This window comes from Ranitomeya imitator, chromosome 2, assembly GCF_032444005.1.
Source record: "Ranitomeya imitator isolate aRanImi1 chromosome 2, aRanImi1.pri, whole genome shotgun sequence".
Lineage (NCBI taxonomy): Eukaryota > Metazoa > Chordata > Amphibia > Anura > Dendrobatidae > Ranitomeya > Ranitomeya imitator.
This window is the reverse complement of record NC_091283.1, coordinates 402,989,496-403,006,949: the sequence shown is the minus strand read 5'-3', so window position 1 is coordinate 403,006,949 and position 17,454 is coordinate 402,989,496.

Genomic DNA, 17,454 nt, shown 5'->3' with positions numbered 1-17,454 from the left:
AAAAAACACTGGAAATCCGCGGAAAATCCGCAGGTAAAACACAGTGCCTTTTACCCGCAGATTTTTCAAAAATGGTGCGGAAATATCTCACACGAATCCGCAACGTGGGCACATAGCCTTAGGGTTAGGGTTGGAATTAGGGTTGTGGTTAGGGTTAGGGGTGTGTTGGGGTTAGTGTTGTGGTTAGGGGTGTGTTGGGGTTAGGGTTGTGATTAGGATTATGGCTACAGTTGGGATTAGGGTTAGGGGTGTGTTGGGGTTAGTGTTGGAGGTAGAATTGAGGGGTTACCACTGTTTAGGCACATCAGGGGTCTCCAAACGCAACATGGCGCCACCATTGATTCCAGCCAATCTCGTATTCAAAAAGTCAAATGGTGCTCCCTCACTTCCGAGCCCTGACGTGTGCCCAAACAGTGGTTTACCCCCACATATGGGGTACCAGCATACTCAGGACAAACTGCGCAACAATTACTGGGGTCCAATTTCTCCTGTTACCCTTGTGAATCTAAAAAAATGCTTGCTAAAACATAATTTTTGAGGAAAGAAAAATGATTTTTTATTTTCACGGCTCTGCGTTGTAAACGTCTGTGAAGCACTTGGGGGTTCAAAGTGCTCACCACATATCTAGATAAGTTCCTTGGGGGGTCTAGTTTCTAAAATGGGGTCACTTGTGGGGGGTTTCTACTGTTTAGGCACACCAGGGGCTCTGCAAACGCAACGTGACACCCGCAGACCATTCCATCAAAGTCTGCATTTCAAAAGTCACTACTTCCCTTCTGAGCCCCGACGTGTGCCCAAACAGTGGTTTACCCCCACATATGGGGTATCAGCGTACTCAGGAGAAACTGGACAACAACTTTTGGGGTCCAATTTCTCCTGTAACCCTTGGGAAAATAAAAAATTCTGGGCTAAATAATTATTTTTGAGGAAAGAAAACGTATTTATTATTTTCACGGCTCTGCATTATAAACTTCTATGAAGCACTTGGGGGTTCAAAGTGCTCACCACACATCTAGATAAGTTCCTTTCAGGGTCTAGTTTCCAAAATGGGGTCACTTGTGGGGGGTTTCTACTGTTTAGGCACATCAGGGGCTCTGCAAACGCAACGTGACGCCCGCAGAGCATTCCATCAAAGTCTGCATTTCAAAACGTCACTACTTCAATTCCAAGCCCCGGCATGTGCCCAAACAGTAGTTTACCCCCACATATGGGGTATCACCGTACTCAGGAGAAACTGGACAACAAATATTGGGGTCAAATTTCTCCTGTTACCCTTGGGAAAATTAAAAAATTCTGGGCTAAATAATTATTTTTGAGGAAAGAAAACGTATTTATTATTTTCACGGCTCTGCATTATAAACTTCTATGAAGCACTTGGGGGTTCAAAGTGCTCACCACACATCTAGATAAGTTCCTTTGGGGGTCTAGTTTCCAAAATGGGGTCACTTGTGGGGGGTTTCTACTGTTAAGCCACATCAGGGGCTCTGCAAACGCAACGTGACGCCCACAGAGCATTCCATCAAAGTCTGCATTTCAAAACGTCACTACTTCACTTCCGAGCCCCGGCATGTGCCCAAACAGTGATTTACCCCCACATATGGGGTATCAGCGTACTCAGGAGAAACTGGACAACAACTTTTGGGGTCAATTTCTCCTGTTACCCTTGGGAAAATAAAAAATTGCAGGCTAAAAGATCATTTTTGAGAAAATAATTTTTTTTTTTATTTTCATGGCTCTGCGTTATAAACTTCTGTGAAGCACTTGGGGGTTCAAAGTCCTCACCACACATCTAGATTAGTTCCTTTGGGGGTCTAGTTTCTAAAATGGTGTCATTTCTGGGGGATCTCCAATGTTTAGGCACACAGGGGCTCTCCAAACGTGACATGGTGTCCGCTAATGATTGGAGCTAATTTTCCATTTAAAAAGCCAAATGGCGTGCCATCCCTTCCGAGCCCTGCCGTGCGCCCAAACAGTGGTTTACCCCCACATATGGGGTATCAGCGTACTCAGGACAAACTGGACAACAATATTTGGGGTCCAATTTCTCCTATTATCCTTGGCAAAATAGGAAATTCCAGGCTAAAAAATCATTTTTGAGGAAAGAAAAATTATTTTTTATTTTCATGGCTCTGCGTTATAAACTTCTGTGAAGCACCTGGGGGTTTAAAGTGCTCAATATGCATCTAGATAAGTTCCTTGGGGGGTCTAGTTTCCAAAATGGGGTCACTTGTGGGGGAGCTCCAATGTTTAGGCACACAGGGGCTCTCCAAACGCGACATGGTGTCCGCTAACAATTGGAGCTAATTTTCCATTCAAAAAGTCAAATGGCACGCCTTCTCTTCCGAGCCCTGCCGAGTGCCCAAACAGTGGTTTACCCCCACATATGAGGTATCGGCGTACTCGGGAGAAATTGCCCAACAAATTTTATGATCCATTTTATCCTACTGCCCATGTGAAAATGAGAAAATTGAGGCGAAAAGAATTTTTTTGTGAAAAAAAATTACTTTTTCATTTTTACAGATCAATTTGTGAAGCACCTGAGGGTTTAAAGTGCTCACTAGGCATCTAAATTAGTTCCTTGGGGGGTCTAGTTTCCAAAATGGGGTCACTTGTGGGGGAGCGCCAATGTTTAGGCACACAGGAGCTATCCAAACGCGACATGGTGTCCGCTAACGATGGAAATAATTTTTCATTCAAAAAGTCAAATGGCGCTCCTTCCCTTCCGAGCCTTACCATGTGCCCAAACAGTGGTTTACCCCCACATATGAGGTATTGGTGTACTCAGGAGAAATTGCCCAACACATTTTAGGATCCATTTTATCCTGTTGCCCATGTGAAAATGAAAAAATTGAGGCTAAAAGAATTTTTTTGTGAAAAAAAAGTACTTTTTCATTTTTACGGATCAATTTGTGAAGCACCTGGGGGTTCAAAGTGCTCACTATGCATCTAGATAAGTTCCTTGGGGCGTCTAGTTTCCAAAATGGGGTCACTTGTGGGGGAGCTCCAATTTTTAGGCACACGGGGGCTCTCCAAACGTGACATGGTGTCCGCTAAAGAGTGGAGCCAATTTTTGATTCAAAAAGTCAAATGGCGCTCCTTCCCTTCCAAGCCCTGCCGTGCGCCAAAACAGTGGTTTACCCCCACATATGAGGTATCAGCGTACTCAGGACAAATTGGACAACAACGTTCGTGGTTCAGTTTCTCCTTTTACCATTGGGAAAATAAAAAAATTGTTGCTAAAAGATAATTTTTGTGACTAAAAAGTTAAATGTTCATTTTTTCCTTCCATGTTGCTTCTGCTGCTGTGAAGCACCTGAAGGGTTAATAAACTTCTTGAATGTGGTTTTGAGTACCTTGAGGGGTGCAGTTTTTAGAATGGTGTCACTTTTGGGTATTTTCAGCCATATAGACCCCTCAAACTGACTTCAAATGTGAGGTGGTCCCTAAAAAAAATGGTTTTGTAAATTTCGTTGTAAAAATGACAAATCGCTGGTCGAATTTTAACCCTTATAACTTCCTAACAAAAAAAAATTTTGTTTCCAAAATTGTGCTGATGTAAAGTAAACATGTGGGAAATGTTATTTATTAACTATTTTGTGTCACATATCTCTCTGGTTTAACAGAATAAAAATTCAAAATGTGAAAATTGCGAAATTTTCAAAATTTTCGCCAAATTTCCGTGTTTATCACAAATAAATGCAGAATTTATTGACCTAAATTTACCACTAACATGAAGCCCAATATGTCACGAAAAAACAATCTCAGAACCGCTAGGATCCGTTGAAGCGTTCCTGAGTTATTACCTCATAAAGGGACACTGGTCAGAATTGCAAAAAACGGCAAGGTCTTTAAGGTCAAAATAGGCTGGGTCTTGAAGGGGTTAAAAAGCGCTCCTTTCCTCCTGAGTCTCGCCGTGTGGCTAAGCAGTACTGTACAGTCACATTATTGCCACTTTCACCAGAAATTGTGTGACAAACGTTGGTGCCAATGTAAAATTTGGTGCTAAAACTAAATCTTTGTGATAAAAATGTGATTATTTTTTCTTTACAGCCCAATGGTATAAAATTGTGTGAATCACCTGTGGTGTCAATATGATCACTTTACCCGTAGATGAATTAATTGAGAGGTTTAGTATGTAAAATGGCGTCACTTATGGGGGGAAGGTTTCTGCTGTTCTGAGACATCAGGGGCTCTTACAGTTGGTCATGGCACCCACAAACCATAACCGCCAAATCTGCACTATAGTATGGTGCTCCTTGCCTTCTGTCCTTTTCATTGTGCCTGAAAAGTATTTCCCGATCACATGGAGGGTATTGGCACATTCAGTAGATTTTACACAACAAACTAAGTGGTCCATTTATAAAAATTAGAAACTTGGGGCTAAAACAACAAATTAGTGGTAAAATTGTAATTATTCTTTCTTCACCGCCCAATGGTATAAAATTCTGTGAGGCACATGTGGTATCAACATGCTCACTGCACCTCTAGATTAATTTACTAGGGGGCGCAGTTTGTAAAATTAGTTCACTTATGGTGGGTTTCTGGTGTTCTGGCACCTCAGGAGCTCTGCCAATGTGACATGTCACTATCAAAACACTCCATCAAAATCTGAACTCCAATATGGCACTCCTTCACTTCTAAGCTTTACACTGTGCCACAAAAGTAGTTTTCGACCATATATGAGGTATTGGTGTACTCAGAGAAGTTGTGTAAGAAATTGTGTGGTCCATTTACTTCTATTATCCCTTTTGAAAATTAAAAACTTAGTGCCATAGCAACATTTTAGTGGAAAAAATAGTAATTTTTCATTAACTCAGCCCAATATAATACAATTCTGTGAACCGCCTGTGGGTTAATAATGCTCACTACAACCCTAGATGAATTCCACAAGAAGCGTACTTTCTAAAATGGGGTCCCCCTGTGGGGGTTTCTGCTGTTTTAGCATTTGAGGAGCTCTTTAAATATGACATGGCATCCACAATCTCTTCCAGCCAGAATTGTGCGACAGAATTCAATAGGTTCTCCTTCTATTCCAAGCCCTGTCGTGCACCCAAACAGTAGTTTTCCACGACATATGGTGTATCGACGTACTATGGAGAAATTGTACAATATATTGTGAAAATGAAAAATTTGGGACTAAAGCAACATTTTTGTGGGAATAATTAGATTTTTTATTTTCACAGCTCAACATTATAAAATCTTGTGATGCACCTGCAGGTTCAAGGTGCTCACCACACCTCTAGATAAGTTCCCTGAGGGGTGTAGTTTTCAAAATGGGGTCACTTGTTGGGGGTTTCCACTGTTTAGGCACATCAGTCTTTGCAAATGCGACATTACATCATCTTTCTATTCCAGCCAAGTTTGTTCTCAAAATGTTGAAGGGTGCTTCTTCCCTTCCGAGCCATGTCGTGTACCAAACAGTAGTTTTCCACAGCATATGGGATATCGGTGTACTCAGTAGAAACGGCACAACAAATTTTATGGTCCATTTTCTTCTGTTACTATTTTGACAATGAAAAATGTGGGGCTAAGTCAATATTTTGGTGGGAAAAAGAACAATTTTCAGTTTATCCTTCCACATGGTTTTAATCCTGGTGAAACGCCAAAAGTGTTAATAAACTTATTGAATGTGATTTTGAGGTTTTAGAATGGTGTAAATTTTGGGTATTTTCTGTCATATAGGCCCCTCAAAGTCACTACAAATGTGTAATGTGGTGCTAAAAAATGGTTTTCTAAATTTTGTTGGAAAATGAAAAATTGCTTTTACTTTTAACCCTTCTAACTTCCTAACAAAAAAAATGTTTAAAAAATGATGCAGATGTGAAGTAGACATGTGGGGAATGTTATTTATTAAATATTTTGTGTGGTATAACTATCTGGGTTAAAGGGACTCTGTCACCTGAATTTGGCGGGACTGGTTTTGGGTCATATGGGCGGAGTTTTCGGGTGTTTGATTCACCCTTTCCTTACCCGCTGGCTGCATGCTGGCTGCAATATTGGATTGAATTTCATTCTCTGTCCTCCATAGTACACGCCTGCGCAAAGCAATCTTGCCTTGTGCAGGCGTGTACTATGGAGGACAGAGAATGAACTTCAATCCAATATTGCAGCCAGCATGCAGCCAGCGGGTAAGGAAAGGGTGAATCAAACACCAGAAAACTCCGCCCATATGACCCAAAACCAGTCCCGCCAAATTCAGGTGACAGGTTCCCTTTAAGGGCATAAGCATTTAAAGTTTGAAAGTTGCAAAATTTTCACTTTTTGTTGTTGTCAAATTTTAGATATTTTCATAAATAAACACAAGTCATATAGACCTAATTTATCACTGATATAAAGTACAACATGTCATGAAAAAACAACAACAATCTCAGTATGACTGGGATCCATTAAAGCGTTCCAGAGTTATTACTACATAAAGTGACACTGGTCAGAATTGTAAAAATTGGCCAGGTCAAGAAGGTGAAAACAGTATGGAAGTGAAGGAGTTGAAAACAAAAAAAATACCACTTTTGACTTTGCACACAATCCATTTGGTTGATTTGGCATAAAAAACAGCGAATACAGCAAGATAAAAAATGAAACGTGACTTAAAAAATTCCTAAAATGATGAATTAAGCTCATAAACCCCAAATAAATGGCCTTCAATCCTTAGGGACGTGGGTCTGAGGTATTTCATTCTGACTTTGCATGAGTCATATGTAGGGGTTAAGAAAACCAGACTCTCATTGCCTTAAAGGGGTGAGAATGTGGAAACTGAAGATGAGGGGTGTCATCTTACACCCAAGTTCCCTTCAATGGGACACAATGTTACCTGTAATGTTATTATGTAAATTAATTCTGTGCCGCCATCTGGTGTTTACAGATGAGATTGCAATATAAAATTCTAGAGCTTCACTTATTTTCCCTGAATTGTGCTAACACAACGGTGTAATGATATCTTAAAGCATACAATCAAACAAAACATGTAGCCAAGCATGGATTTGCCTCCCTCATCCTACAACATGATAAAACAGTGCATTGTGCACACATCAGTCTAATGTTAGGGAACTATCCCAATTCTTTTGCTCTGTAATTTGCCATGCACTCTTTTTGGCTGGTTCATTTACACTAGCATTCGGCAAGCATTACAGGTTTTTGAACTTCCTTTCCTTTAGTTGCCAGCATGCAATGCTCCTGCAAATTTCCAATGACTTGCATGGTTCTTTTTTTTATGGGTGAATGCAGTTGGACAGCAAGAACAAAGAAACAAAGACCCTGAGACAAAAATGCACAAAGAAAATGGGAGAAGTTTATTAGCATCCTGGATAGGACCTGTGCACAGTATATACTGTTATAGCAGGATCCATTTTATCTTGCTTGCCTCCATTTTGTGTAAGTGTTACTAAAGGTCAGATAAACAAGTTGTTATTCACTATTCTTCATACCGCTGATATTGCTGTCGTTGAACTAATTGTAGCAGAGCATGGAGGATGAAATGTCCTTGAAAGATAACGAATAATGTTTTGTACAGAAAAATGTTTGCGAAACCATAGGAAGGCAAGGGAGTAAACTCTCCAACACTTAGCCCACATATGGAGAATCCGCCTCTGACATAAGAATGCATAAAAAGTGTGTGTAAGCTTAATAAACTAGAGATACTTCAGATACATGCCTGGTGTACTGTCTTATCTCTCCGGTGCCGTGACGTCATCTCTAAGGTGGACTCATCAGAGAGCAGGTCGAGACCTGCGACAACAATACCGTTGTTCTGTCCTCACTAAATGAGGCAGGCTCATACTTAGTTATACAGTCAGCTAAACCGCTATACCGGAGGTCCAATAAGGAGACTGTGGTTGAGTCTGTGCTTTATTAAACGTAGTGGTATATTGATGCGGTGAAACTGTGAACAATGATATACATAGAATCAGTGCATGGCATAGAACAGATACATAATACACATGATATACATTATGCATAACATTTAGAAAGCTAGTGACTAAACTAGGAGTACAACTGGTTAAACTAAGCTAATATAGAGCAGAAATATCTACAGGAAGCATAAAGACATACCGGCAATGCAATCGCAAGGGGGATGAAGTGAAGCATCTTTCCTTGAAGGCAAACCGAAGAAAATGAAAGGAAAAATGGAGGGAAATGGAGGCTGAGCTACCATAATGCATTGCAAAGGAGGAGGAGAATCAGACATGGATAATACAAAAACAAGATTGAACTGCCAACATAACTCTGACCGCTAGAGGGAGCCAAAGCACTAAAAACAAATAAAGATATAAACATCCATACTGAGAAACCTGCAATTACGCAAACAGATAATCAGGGTAACAATATTAGATGGCGGAGACAGAACAACCGTATGGGAATAAACATACTAGAAATAGGAGGAAACCAATATGGCTAAATAGAGCTGTAAGGGGCGCAATAAGTGACAAAAAGAAAGCATTTAGAGAATTAAAGGAAGTAGGTAGTAAGGAGGCATTAAATAAATACAGAAAATTAAATATATTCTGTAAAAAGCAAGTCAAGGCAGCAATGATTGAGACAGAGAGACTCATTGCCAGAGAGAGTAAAAATAATCCCAAAATATTCTTTAACTACGTAAATAGTAAGAAACTAAAAAAAGATAGTGTTGGCCCCCTTAAAAATAGTCTGGGTGAAATGGTGGATGAGGATGAGGAAAAAGCCAATATGCTAAATGACTTTTTTTCATCAGTATTTACACAAGAAAATTCTATGACAGACAATATGATCAGTCATAACAAAAATTCCCAATTAAGTGTCACCTGGTTAACCCAGCAGGAAGTGCGGCGGCGTCTAAAAATCACTAAAATTGACAAATCTCCGGGTCCGGATGGGATACACCTTCGAGCACTGCAGGAATTAAGTACAGTCATTGATAGACCATTATTTTTAATCTTTAAAGACTCCATAATAACAGGGTCTGTACCACAGGACTGGCGTATAGCAAATGTGGTGCCCATATTCAAAAAGGGGACAAAACCTGAACTCAGAAATTATAGGCTAGTAAGCTTAACCTCTACTGGTTGTAAAATCCTGGAGGGCATTCTAAGGGATGCTATACTGGAGTATCTGAAGAGGAATAACCTCATGACCCAATATCAACATGAGTTTAGAAGGGACCGTTCCTGTCAGACTAATCTGATCAATTTCTATGAAGAGGTAAGTTCCGGACTGGACCAAGGGAACGCAGTGGACGTAGTGTATATGGACTTTTCAAAAGCTTTTGATACGGTGCCACACAAAAGGTTGGTACATAAAATGAGAATAATGGGGATAGGGGAAAATATGTGTAAGTGGGTTAAGAGCTGGCTCAGGGATAGGAAACAAAGGGTGGTTATTTAAGGAGCACACTCGGACTGGGTCGCGGTTAGCAGTGGGGTACCACAGGGGTCAGTATTGGGCCCTCTTCTTTTTAACATACTGTATTTATTAATGACCTTGTAGGTGGCATACAGAGCAGAATTTCAATATTTGCAGATGATACAAAACTCTTCAGGGTAATCAATACAGAGGAGGACAATTTTATATTACCGGAGGATTTATGTAAACTAGAAGCTTGGGCTGATAAAGGGAAAATGAGCTTTAATGGGGATAAATGTAAGGTCATGCACTTGGGTAGAAGTAATAAGATGTATAACTATGTGCTTAATTCTAACTCTGGGCAAAATCGTCAATGAAAAAGACCTGGGTGTATGGGTGGATGACAAACTCATATTCAGTGGCCAGTGTCAGGCAGCTGCTACAAAAGGCAAATAAAATAATGGGATGCATTAAAAGAGGCATAGATGCTCATGAGGAGAACATAATTTTACCTCTATACAAGTCACTAGTTCGACCACACTTAGAATACTGTGCACAGTTCTGGTCTCCGGTGTATAAGAAAGACAGAGCTCCGGTGTATAAGAAAGCTGAACTAGAGCGGGTGCAGAGAAGAGCGACCAAGGTTATTAGAGGACTGGGGGTCTGCAATACCAAGATAGGTTATTACACTTGGGGCTATTTAGTTTGGAAAAACGAAGACTAAGGGGTGATCTTATTTTAATGTATAAATATATGAAGGGGCAGTACAAAGACATTTCTGATGATATTTTTAATCATAGACCTGAGAAAGAGACAAGGGGGCTGTTGTGAATTCTGTTGTCGAACTCCCTCCTGTGGTCGTGGATGGTACTTCGGCGAGTTCTGTCCATGGACTCCCTCTGGTGGCTGTGAGTGGAGCTGCTGCTTCTGAGGTTCCTTACACAGGTGACGTGATTTATCCTTTGGTTGGCTGCTCTATTTAACTCCACTCAGATCGTTACTCCATGCCAGCTGTCAATGTTCCTGCATTGGTTCAGTTCGCTCTTGGATCTTTCTGGTGACCTGCCTACTCCAGCAGAAGCTAAGTTCCTGCTTGTTATTATTTGTTCATTGTCTCCTTGTCCAGCTGCATATTATGATTTTGCCTTGCTAGCTGGAAGCTCTGGGATGCAGAGTGGCATCTCCGCACCGTTAGTCGGTGCGGAGGTCTTTTTGCACACTCTGCGTGGTCTTTTGTAGTTTTTTGTGCTGACCGCAAAAATACCTTTCCTATCCTCTGTCTGTTTAGTAAGTCTGGCCTCCCTTTGCTGAAACCTGTTTCATTTCTGCGTTTGTGACTTTCATCTTTACTCACAGTCAATATATGTGGGGGGCTGCCTTTTCATTTGGGGAATTTCTCTGAGGCAAGGTAGGCTTTATTTTCTATCTCTAGGGCTAGCTAGCTCTTAGGCTGTGAAGAGGCGTCTAGGGAGAGTCAGGAACGCTCCACGGCTATTTCTAGTTGTGTGATAGGATTAGGGGTTGCGGTCAGCAGAGCTCCCACATCCCAGAGCTTGTCCTGTGTGAGTTTAACTATCAGGTCGTGCCGGGTGCTCCTAACCACCAGGTCCATAACAGTACAGATGGCCCAAAGTATTAATGCATCTCAATAGAGGGATAAGAGAAGTTCTGAGACCATTTTTTTTTCTTTGCACTGTGTTTTGTCTTTCTTTTCCCCTAAACCTTTGGGTGGTTCAGGACACAGGTGTAAATATGGAAATTCAAGGTCTGTCCTCTTGTGTGGATCGTCTCACTGCAAGGGTACAAAACATTCAAGATTTTGTGGTTCAGAATCTGATGTTAGAGCCTAGAATTCCTATTCCTGATTTATTTTCTGGGGATAGATCTAAGTTCTTGAATTTCAAAAATAATTGTAAACTGTTTCTAGCTTTGAAACCCCGCTCCTCTGGTGACTCCGTTCAACAAGTAAAAATCATTATTTCTTTGTTGCGTGGTGACCCTCAAGACTGGGCATTTTCCCTTGTGCCAGGAGATCCTGCATTGCGTGATGTTGATGCGTTTTTTTCTGGCGCTTGGATTGCTTTATGATGAACCAAATTCAGTGGATCAGGCAGAGAAAATCTTGCTGGCTTTGTGTCAGGGTCAGGATGAAGCGGAGGTGTACTGTCAGAAGTTTAGAAAGTGGTCTGTGCTTACTCAGTGGAATGAGTGTGTCCTGGCAGCAAATTTCAGAAAGGGTCTTTCTGAAGCCCTTAAGGATGTCATGGTGGGATTTCCCACGCCTGCTGGTCTGAATGAGTCTATGTCCTTGGCAATTCAGATCGATCGGCGCTTGCGTGAGCGCAAAGCTGTGCACCATTTGGCGGTATTCTCTGAGCATAGGCCTGAGCCTATGCAATGTGATAGGACAGAGCTGAACGGCAAGAACACAGACGTCGGAATGGCTGTGTTTTTACTGTGGTGAATCCACTCATGCTATCTCCGATTGTCCTAAGCGCACTAAGCGGTTCGCTAGGTCTGCCACCATTGGTACGGTACAGTCTAAATTTCTTTTGTCCGTTACTCTGATTTGCTCTCTGTCGTCCTATTCTGTTATGGCATTTGTGGATTCAGGCGCTGCCCTGAATTTGATGGACTTGGAGTTTGCCAGGCACTGTGGTTTTTCTTGGAGCCCTTGCAGTATCCTATTCCATTGAGAGGAATTGATGCTACGCCTTTGGCCAAGAATAAGCCTCAGTACTGGACTCAATTCACCATGTGCATGGCTCCTGCACATCAGGAGGATATTCGCTTTTTGGTGTTGCATAATCTGCATGATGTGGTCGTTTTGGGGGTGCCATGGCTACAGGTGCATAATCCAGTGTTGGATTGGAAATCTATGTCTGTGTCCGGCTGGGGTTGTCAGGGGGTACATGGTGATGTTCCATTGTTGTCAATTTTGCCTTCCACTCCTTCTGAGGTCCCTGAGTTTTTGTCAGATTACCGGGATGTATTTGAAGAGCCCAAATCCGGTGCCCTACCTCCTCATAGGGATTGCGATTGTGCTATTAATTTGATTCCTGGTAGTAAGTTTCCTAAAGGCCGACTGTTTAATTTATCTGTGCCAGAGCATGCCGCTATGCGGAGTTATATAAAGGAATCCTTGGAGAAGGGTCATATTCGCCCGTCGTCGTCACCATTGGGAGCAGGGTTCCTTTTTGTGGCCAAAAAGGATGGCTCTTTGAGACCTTGTATTGATTACCGCCTTCTTAATAAGATCACAGTCAAATTTCAGTATCCTTTGCCGCTGCTGACTGATTTGTTTGTTCGGATTAAGGGGGCTAGCTGGTTCACCAAGATAGATCTTCGAGGGGCGTATAATCTTGTGCCTGACTCTCCGGGTGTTCCGGAGCCGGCGGGTATTCTTAAAGAGGGGGTAATTTTGTCTGCCATCTCCCCTGATTTGCGGCGCGTGCTGCAGAAGTTTCAGGCTGATAGACTTGACCGTTGTCCAACAGAGAAACTGTTTGTCCCTGATAGATGGACTAGTAGAGTCAGAGGCGTATCTAGGGTTTCTGGCACCCGGGGCAAGAATTCATTTTGGCGCCCCCCCCCCCCAGCACATATGCGATTTGCACACTTAGTCATGTACCCACAAGCTCCTCTCCCTAATGCTCTCAATGTTCAGTGAAAAACTGAGAAGCAGAAGAAAAGCTCGTTGTCACCAGACCATAAGTGTGAAAGTCACATATGAGTGAGGTGTCCATGTGACGACTACTGGAACCTGCTGACCTGAATCCTGACATCGCAGACTTCTGAATTCTCACAACGAATGCACTGGACACTTTTAGGATTCTCCCTTGCTGGTGGACGGTCATGTCAGTACAAGCATGTGATTTGTATAATTCTGAACACATTCCGACTAGACGTGCCCGGCCTCGCTCAGTTCATTTTCATTGACGGAGGCCACACATGTCTAGTCAGCACGTGACCACATGTATGTAAATTGCCAGCACGAGAGAATCCTGACAGCGTGCAATGAGCACTGTGAGAACTCAGAAGTCTGCAGTCACGAAGAATGACTGCAGACTCATTACAAACCTGGACATCCCCTTTAATGCTCCTAACATAAATAAAAACATGAGAGTTAGTCAGTATCACAATTAACATTTACATCCAGGTACCTTATAGATGATGTCGTCTCTGGAGTCGTTCTTCTTTTCTTCATCTTCACGATGCCCTTAAAGATACAAGTGTCATTATAATGCTCCTGAATGAAAAATTGCCCCTCACTATATTGTCTTCACAAAATATGACCCCCACACTGTCCCTCTTATGGTACATGCTCTTCACACTGACCTCTCCTTTCCATACCGGTCCCCTCTTCACACTGTCCTCTCACACTGTGTCCCCCATATAGGGCCCAGTATTTATACTGTACTCTCATCACACTCCCCCTCCTTGGTATACTGTCCCCTCCTGGCTGTGCCCTTACACTGCCCCCATGCTACGAACCCACTACTCAGTTTCTATTCTGTGCCCCATCACCCCCTTTGCTGTTCATTTTGTGTCCTCAAATCTCCCATCTCCACTCCAATTCAACCCCACACAATAAATCCCCCCATTACCCACACAGCCCCTCATCACCCCCATCTCCTGATCCCCCACACAGCCCCTCATCAACCCCATCTCCCCCTCATCACCCCTACACAGTCCCTCATCATCCTCCCATTCCCCACAGGCCCTCATCATTCCCCAAAAAGGCCCTCATCACCCCGCTTCTCCACAGAGCCCCTCATCATCCCCCCATTCCCCACAGGCCCTCATTATCACCCACACAGCCTCTCATCCCCCATTCCCCACACAGCCCATCACCCCCATACAGCCCCTCATCACCCCCCTTCTCCCCCAAAGCCCCTCATCACCCCCCTTCTCCCACACAGCCCCTCATCATTCCTTCTTTTTCCACACTGCCCCTCATCATGCTCCATTCCCCACACAGCCCCTCATCATCCACTTCACAGCCCATCATCATTCCCCACACAGCTTCTCATCATCCACTACACAGCCCCTCATCATTATCCCTCCATTCCCCACAGCCTCTCATCATCCACTACACAGCCCCTCATCATTATCCCTCCATTCCCCACAGCGTCTCATCATCCACTACACAGCCCCTCATCATTATCCCTCCATTCCCCACAGCGTCTCATCATCAACTACACAGCCCCTCATCATTATCCCTCCATTCCCCAGACAGCTTCTCATCATCCACTACACAGCCCCTCATCATTATCCCTCCATTCCCCACAGCCTCTCATCATCCACTACACAGCCCCTCATCATTATCCCTCCATTCCCCACAGCGTCTCATCATCCACTACACAGCCCCTCATCATTATCCCTCCATTCCCCACAGCTTCTCATCATCCACTACACAGCCCCTCATCATTATCCCTCCAATCCCCACAGCTTCTCATCATCCACTACACAGCCCCTCATCATTATCCCTCCAATCCCCACAGCTTCTCATCATCCACTACACAGCCCCTCATCATTATCCCTCCATTCCCCACAGCCTCTCATCATCCACTACACAGCCCCTCATCATTATCCCTCCATTCCCCACAGCGTCTCATCATCCACTACACAGCCCCTCATCATTATCCCTCCATTCCCCACAGCGTCTCATCATCCACTACACAGCCCCTCATCATTATCCCTCCATTCCCCACAGCGTCTCATCATCCACTACACAGCCCCTCATCATTATCCCTCCATTCCCCACGGCGTCTCATCATCCACTACACAGCCCCTCATCATTATCCCTCCAATCCCCACGGCGTCTCATCATCCACTACACAGCCCCTCATCATTATCCCTCCAATCCCCACAGCTTCTCATCATCCACTACACAGCCCCTCATCATTATCCCTCCAATCCCCACAGCGTCTCATCATCCACTACACAGCCCCTCATCATTATCCCTCCAATCCCCACAGCGTCTCATCATCCACTACACAGCCCCTCATCATTATCCCTCCATTCCCCACAGCGTCTCATCATCCACTACACAGCCCCTCATCATTATCCCTCCATTCCCCACAGCCTCTCATCATCCACTACACAGCCCCTCATCATTATCCCTCCAATCCCCACAGCTTCTCATCATCCACTACACAGCCCCTCATCATTATCCCTCCAATCCCCACAGCGTCTCATCATCCACTACACAGCCCCTCATCATTATCCCTCCAATCCCCACAGCGTCTCATCATCCACTACACAGCCCCTCATCATTATCCCTCCAATCCCCACAGCTTCTCATCATCCACTACACAGCCCCTCATCATTATCCCTCCAATCCCCACAGCGTCTCATCATCCACTACACAGCCCCTCATCATTATCCCTCCAATCCCCACAGCGTCTCATCATCCACTACACAGCCCCTCATCATTATCCCTCCAATCCCCACAGCGTCTCATCATCCACTACACAGCCCCTCATCATTATCCCTCCAATCCCCACAGCTTCTCATCATCCACTACACAGCCCCTCATCATTATCCCTCCAATCCCCACAGCGTCTCATCATCCACTACACAGCCCCTCATCATTATCCCTCCAATCCCCACAGCGTCTCATCATCCACTACACAGCCCCTCATCATTATCCCTCCAATCCCCACAGCTTCTCATCATCCACTACACAGCCCCTCATCATTATCCCTCCAATCCCCACAGCGTCTCATCATCCACTACACAGCCCCTCATCATTATCCCTCCAATCCCCACAGCGTCTCATCATCCACTACACAGCCCCTCATCATTATCCCTCCAATCCCCACAGCGTCTCATCATCCACTACACAGCCCCTCATCATTATCCCTCCAATCCCCACAGCTTCTCATCATCCACTACACAGCCCCTCATCATTATCCCTCCAATCCCCACAGCGTCTCATCATCCACTACACAGCCCCTCATCATTATCCCTCCAATCCCCACAGCGTCTCATCATCCACTACACAGCCCCTCATCATTATCCCTCCAATCCCCACAGCGTCTCATCATCCACTACACAGCCCCTCATCATTATCCCTCCAATCCCCACAGCTTCTCATCATCCACTACACAGCCCCTCATCATTATCCCTCCAATCCCCACAGCGTCTCATCATCCACTACACAGCCCCTCATCATTATCCCTCCAATCCCCACAGCGTCTCATCATCCACTACACAGCCCCTCATCATTATCCCTCCAATCCCCACAGCTTCTCATCATCCACTACACAGCCCCTCATCATTATCCCTCCAATCCCCACAGCGTCTCATCATCCACTACACAGCCCCTCATCATTATCCCTCCAATCCCCACAGCGTCTCATCATCCACTACACAGCCCCTCATCATTATCCCTCCATTCCCCACAGCGTCTCATCATCCACTACACAGCCCCTCATCATTATCCCTCCATTCCCCACAGCCTCTCATCATCCACTACACAGCCCCTCATCATTATCCCTCCAATCCCCACAGCTTCTCATCATCCACTACACAGCCCCTCATCATTATCCCTCCAATCCCCACAGCGTCTCATCATCCACTACACAGCCCCTCATCATTATCCCTCCAATCCCCACAGCGTCTCATCATCCACTACACAGCCCCTCATCATTATCCCTCCAATCCCCACAGCTTCTCATCATCCACTACACAGCCCCTCATCATTATCCCTCCAATCCCCACAGCGTCTCATCATCCACTACACAGCCCCTCATCATTATCCCTCCAATCCCCACAGCGTCTCATCATCCACTACACAGCCCCTCATCATTATCCCTCCAATCCCCACAGCTTCTCATCATCCACTACACAGCCCCTCATCATTATCCCTCCAATCCCCACAGCGTCTCATCATCCACTACACAGCGCCTCATCATTATCCCTCCAATCCCCACAGCGTCTCATCATCCACTACACAGCCCCTCATCATTATCCCTCCAATCCCCACAGCGTCTCATCATCCACTACACAGCCCCTCATCATTATCCCTCCAATCCCCACAGCTTCTCATCATCCACTACACAGCCCCTCATCATTATCCCTCCAATCCCCACAGCGTCTCATCATCCACTACACAGCGCCTCATCATTATCC